Consider the following 6,592-nt stretch of genomic DNA (forward strand, 5'->3'; position numbering starts at 1 on the left):
CGCCCCGGCCCCGCCCACTACGGCTCCGCCAGGGCTCTAAACTCCGCTCCTTACTCGAGTCCCGCCCCCTTGCCGTCCTGGGATAGGCCGCTGCGAGAATCCTTGAGCCTTGCCCCTCACTCGAGCCCCGCCCCCTCCGCCGTCGGCTTCCGCACCTCCGGAGTCCTGAGCCCCGCCCTGCACCTGAACCCCGCCCCCTCCGACGACAGCTTCCGAGCCTCAAGAACTCCCCTGGGCCCCGCCCCTCACTCGGGCCCTGCCTCCTCCGGCGTCGGCTTCCGAGCCTCCAGGAGCCCTGGGCCCCGCCCCTTACTCGAGCCCCGCCCCTCTCCGGCGTCGGCCTCCGGCCTCCACGGACCTGAGCCCCGCCCCTTCCTGCTCTACCCTGCCACTGCGGGCGTAGGCGGGCGTCAGCAGACTCCCGCCCCTCCCAGCGTCAGTTAAGACGCCGCGAGGGGCCCAGAGTCCCTCTCTTCTCTGGGCTCCTGTCCCGCCGGCGTCTACAACGCCGTTGCAGCGGCCTTAAACCTTGCCTCTCACTCGAGCCCTGCCCGCGTCCAAGTCCCGCCTTCAAGGCGGTGTCAGCTACGGCGGCCGCGCGCCTCCCTGGACGCGCCCGCTCCTGCCCGGAGCCCCGCCCGTCTTGGGCCCGCCCTACCGCGTTGAGTGGCGGAGTCGGGATCCAGGTGGCCCGGCGGCCGGCTCAGTCCACCGCCCCGCCCCTGGCCTCGCGCCCCACCCCTTGGATGAGAAAACTGAGACTCTGAGAGGGGACGTGACTGATCCAAGGTCATACAGAAAGTCAGGCCCTGGGGAGTACAGGGCCAGGCCTGGGGCAAAAGGCCGGTGGGCGTCCAGTACGCCACAGGGACCAGCCAAAGGAGGCAATGCCCAGTGATGCTTTCCCAAATCCAGGGGAGAAGGACTCAACGGTGTGACCTCGCTCGGTGGGCGGGGGGGGGAACGCCTTCTTGGGGGACCCCAGCCCCCCACCTTCAAAAGAAGACACTAGCTTGGCAGTGTGACCTGAACTAGAGAGGTCACTTAACCTGCCTGAGCCTCAGTTTCCTGGACTGTAAAATGAGTGACCTCGGGCCAACTCCACCTTCCCTCCCGCTTTCCCTCTCTGGTAGGCCTGGCCTTTCCAGCTCCGGAGCCCACCACAAGAAGCCCCCAGCCCCACATGATATGAATGCATTGGGCCCCAGCCAGGAAGTGGAGACCCATGAAGGGAGGAATAGCAGCACTCTCCCAGCCAGCAGCAGCAGTTTCCCTTCCCGTTTCCTTCCCTGCCTGTGTTGGCCGTTCCCCCATAGCAGCTCTAATTTGAGATGCCAGTGCCTGACCTGGAATGGGGGCCCAACGCAGTGTCCCCTTCTCGGACAGCACAGTGGTCCCTGCAGTCCATGTGCCGTCTCTCTCTGTGCCTCAGTTCTCCCCTGTACCGTGACCTCCCATCAGGGCCGGCATACGGGGCATCAGGAGAATGGGTGCAGTTGTCACCTGGAAACCTCAAAATTCTTGGGGCCCAGTCATGGCCACTACACAGCGGCCACCCCTGTCCCCAAACACTGAAGGTGAGCCCCGTCTATGCTCCCCAGGAGGCCAGGCTGCCATCAGACCCAGCCTGCCCCAGGCCCATGTACAGGGCCAGTCCCAAGGCAGGAGGGTCGTGGCCCAGATTGTGGGTCCCCCCAGGCCTCTCATCTGCTTGTGTGCCTGGGTGAGTCCAGGCTGGCTCTGGGCTCCAGGTGCTCCCCTGGAGGACCCAGAGGGGGCTTCCCCCAGAGGGCCTTTTTTGCCCCAGTAGGATGCAGCCTGACCCTAGTTCTTTTGCATCCATCACACTGTTATGGCGTCTTGTACTTACCTCTCTGGGTTTATTTTGCACACACTCCTGCCCCTGAGTGATGTCAGAGCCATAAGGGTGGCGACGGAGTGGAAGGGGGACACAGTGGGGACTCCAGGGGCTCCAGGCACTGCCCACCTTCAGGGAACCCTGACCCCAGCCCCTTTTGGGGAAGCTAGCATCCCACTTTCATATCCACTCCTGCACCCTCAGGACTGCCCCTGGCCATGTGATGAACAGGGAAACTGAGGTTTGGAGCATGAAGCCTCTTGCCCAAAGTCTAGCAGCCAGATGTGGCCTCCCAAGCACAGGTCGCTGCTCCTCAGCCGCCTGAGGGTTTGAAAAGGATTTATTTAAAGGAACCCAAGCCTGCCTGCAGGGACTGAAAGTCCTGTGCCCTCTGGGATGTGCCCTCCAACCCTATGGGATGGAAGGCCACGGCAGAAAGCAGGACAGCTGCTGGTGCAGCCAGGGGTGTACAGCCTGGATGCCCACCACGGGGGCTGCAAGCAGGCACGGGCACCCCCATGGTCAAAGGGCAGGTCCTGGGCATTCCCCCTGCCCCAGGCATAGCACACGCATCCTCCCTCCTGGCTAGCTCTTGCCAGCTGTGGCTGCCTGGACCCCAAATGGAAAGTGAGTTCCTGGGAAGGTGGGGGAGCTCCTTAGAAGGAATGAACTGAGGTGTGACAGGAAGCCCCGCCCTTGGACACTGTCAAAGAAAAACCAGAGCTGGACTGCGGTTACAGATGTAGAAACAGATTTTTATTTAGGACTCTTGTGATAGGGGAAGAGAGACATCAGCAGAGAACTGGGCTCAATTCCAAATACAGCAAGGACACTTGGGACAGGAGGGGGCTTTGAGGATGGAAAATTAGGAAGAGGAAACATCGGGGTGAAGGGGATTCTGGCTGACAGAATTCTTGCAAAGACAGCCTGGGCTGACAAGACCTCACCCAGGGGATGGTGGGGGTGAGGACCCTGATTGGGTATCAAGGGTGATCAAGTATCCAGGGTGGGGAGTTCTTGCCAAACTCATTAGGAGGATTCTTTGTTGAAACTGGATTTTACAAGGAAGTTCACAGATGGGCCAAGGAGAAAGTTCAGGAGCCTGACTGAAGTTTGTCAAGCAGAGAATCTTTGTCAACATCACAGAAGCCAGGGCTCTGACACACACACACACCCACTCCTCTGAACGGCCTCCACCTATTTGCTTCTTTCAGATTTTCTTGCCATCACATGCTTGATCTCATTAGAAAGCAGGCACAATTTTAAAATTATACAGGCAAAGCTAATTTCCACAGGGGTTCTTTGCACTGGGTTGGGTGGGGGCACTTCCCCCTGGTTTTCATAGGGCCAGCCGTTCCTCAGGCCTCTGCTCACCTGCACCCTGCCCCTGTGGGCTCTGCCTTCCAAGCCCAGCCCTGCTCCCACCTCAGTGACCACCATCCCTGTTATCTCTTGCTTGGAAGGTGGCAGCTGCCTTCTCACGTCTCACTGGTTCCCTGCCCCATCCTTGTCCCCACGGCCCAGTACCCACATAGTGGCCACGGGGGTCATAACACTGAGTCTGACCGTCCTCCTCCCTCACCCCGGGCTCATAGCCTTCCTGTTCCTCCAGCAGCCACCTCTGCCATTTACAAATCTTCATGTGTGCTGTGACCACCCAGAATGCTCTTCCCAGCTCCATGCCTAGCATCCTCGCCGCCCCCCTTGGAGTCTGCCCTGCCACGCCCCATGTCATTTCCTCCCCTCTGGCCCCCCTGCCCAGTGCAGCCCCTCCATTGCCACCCGGACACCCATTTCTGTAACTGTCAGCTACTGGGAGCTGGAGCCCTTCACCCCAGTTCTCCTGTTCTGTTCCAGTAGCCCAGGGTCAGCCACCTGGGCACAAAACACCCATCTTCCTTTGCAGGCCCTTCAAATTTCAAGGGAGGCCTCTGGGTTCCCCTTAGCTCCAGCCACCTGGCCTGTCCTGTCCTGCATGGTGGTGATCTACAGCCTTCACCTACCTGGTCCCACCTCACAATGGGGGTTAGTGGTAGAAAGGGCTGAATGGGGACTAGAACTTAGAACAGGAGCTCCCGGAGCCTTTTGTCAACAGCACCAAACCTTGGTGCTGCTCAAGTCCTATAAGGAGCTAGAAGTGATTCAATATCCCTGGTATCCAGATCAGCGGTGACACGCTGGGCCTGTGGGCCAGCATGCCACCATCAGGCCCTGACCCTGACCTGCTGCTTAGCCTACAGGTCCCCTGAGGCATGCAGCCAAGGGACACCATGTCCCACTCCCATAAAAGCCAAGGAGAGGCCGAGCGGGGTGGCTCACGCCTGTAATCCCAGCACGTTGGGAGGCCGAGGCAGGCAGATCACGAGGTCAAGAGATCGAGACCATCCTGGCTAACATGGTGAAACCCCGTCTCTACTAAAAATACAAAAAAAATTAGCCGGGCGTGGTGGCAGGCACCTGTAGTCCCAGCTACTCGGGAGGCTGAGGCAGGAGAATGGCGTGAACCTGGGAGGTGAAGCTTGTAGTGAGCTGAGATCACACCACTGCACTCCAGCCTGGGTGACAGAGCGACTCCATCTCAAAAAACAAAACAAAACAGCCAAGGACAGCTCTCCTGAGCCTGTCAGGAGCCCCAGCAGAGGAAAGCTGCGCTGGCCTGGTGAGGGCTGGATCTGCACTTCCCCTGCCTCAGTGTCCCTGTGTGCCCACAGAAGCCCTGAGATACTCCAGCACTTGACAGGAAACCACCAGGCACACTCTCTGGCCTCACAGTCCCACTCCAGGAATCCACCCAAAGAAAATGGCATCCCAGTATCAAGATGTCTAGAAATGTGAAGGCCAGAAATGTGAAACCACCCAAGCATCCCTTGGCTGGGGATGTGTCACATAAATCATGGGACACCTGTCAGATGGACGACTCTGGGTAGCGTGAATCAGGAAAGTATCTGGTTCTAAGGGACATGACAAGTGTGGCTTCAGTCCACAAGTAGCCATGTAGAGTAAGGGCTTCTTCCTCCTGACCTTCGGCTCCTCTTCCTCATGGCCCCAACATGGCTGCTGGGCTCCAGGCAGGAAGCAGGGGAGGTCAAAGGGCAAACCCAGTGGCTTTTCTCAATGGCCAGAGACAGGTCACACCCCAAATTATGGGAGGCTGAAGGGTGTAGTTTTAACTGGTCCAGGACAAATGTGGGGCTCAGAGGTGAGAGAGAGGGTAGGGCGGAGAACTACAGAATGAGCTCTGAGTTCATTTTAAGTAGAAGCAAACAAGAGGTACAGTAGCAGGCAGAAATGTCTAAAACCATGCCTGCAGTAGGCATGGCTATGTACACACAGGCCTGCAGTACAAATAACGTCTCTGGGAGTGAAGCTGGGAGAGTAAGAAATTAGTCACTTTTTTTTTTTTTTTTGAGACAGAGTTTCACTCTTGTTGCCCAGGCTGGAGCGCAATGGCGCCATCTCAGCTCACTGCAACCTCCGCCTCTCGGGTTCAAGCGATTCTCCTGTTTCAGCCTCCCAAAAAGCTGGGATTACAGGTGCATGCTTCCATGCCCAGCTAATCTTTGTACTTTTAGTAGAGACGTGGTTTCATCATATTGGTCAGGCTGGTTTCGCACTCCTTACCTCAGGTGATCAGCCCGCCTTGGCCTCCCAAAGTGCTGGGATTACAGGCGTGAGCCACTGTGCCCGACCAAAATTAGTCACCTTTTATAAAATTGCTTTGACAAGTGATTGGGTTAAAGGTGACTGTGATGCTTGAACCCGGGAGGCGGAGGTTGCAGTGAGCCAAGATCGCGCCACTGCACTCCAGCCTGGGTGATAGAGTAAGACCTTGTCCCAGAAAAAAAAAAAGGTGACTGTGATGGTCGTAAAGTGTGTCTGCCAATTCTCTTCTCACCAGTCAGCACTCTTCCTACCTAGCAGTGGAGTCCAACTCTCTACCCCTTGATTAGAAGGCAGCCTTGACTCCCAGTGAACAGACACAGCATGACTTCCGAGGCCTGGGACCTGAAAGGCAAAATGGCCTCCACCTGGTGCTCACATTGCAACTCCACCTTGAACACCAGCTGCCATGTTGTGAGGAAGCCCAGGTCACATGAGGCTGCCACGTGGGGGTGCTATGGCTGTGAAATAAAATCTTAAGCCCCACAGACTGACTGAATGGACCTGTCTTGGCCAAGGAGACCTGACCATGACTAAGACAGGTCAGTCACGCCTCAGTACACTCCTTCCTCGCTAACCAATACCAGATTTTTTCCTTCAGAGTTAAACAGAAACTAGCCCTGAAAACAAACAAACAAACAAAAAAAGGGAAGTCTCCTCTGCTGACTCTAACATCAACCAACCACTGTTACCTTTGTGTTTTTCAGTATTAGAAATAATTATTTAGCCAGGCGCGGTGGCTCATGCCTGTAATCCCAGCACTTTGGGAGGCCAAAGCGGAGGGATCACGAGGTCAGGAGATCAAGACATCCTGGCTAACTCGGTGAAACCCCATCTCTACTAAAAATACAAAAAATTAGCCGGGCGTGGTGGGGGGTGCCTATAGTCCCAGCTACTCAGGAGGCTGAGGCAGGAGGATCGCTTCAACATGGGAAGCGGAGCTTGCAGTGAGCGGAGATTGCGCCACTGCCCTCCAGCCTGGGCGACAGAGTGAGACTCTGTCTCAAAAAAAAAAAAAAAGAAAGAAAGAAATAATTATTTAGTTTTACTTCATACCCCTCAACTGCACTTTCA

The sequence above is a fragment of the Nomascus leucogenys genome, chromosome 1a (genome assembly GCF_006542625.1).
Source record: "Nomascus leucogenys isolate Asia chromosome 1a, Asia_NLE_v1, whole genome shotgun sequence".
NCBI classification, from domain to species: domain Eukaryota; kingdom Metazoa; phylum Chordata; class Mammalia; order Primates; family Hylobatidae; genus Nomascus; species Nomascus leucogenys.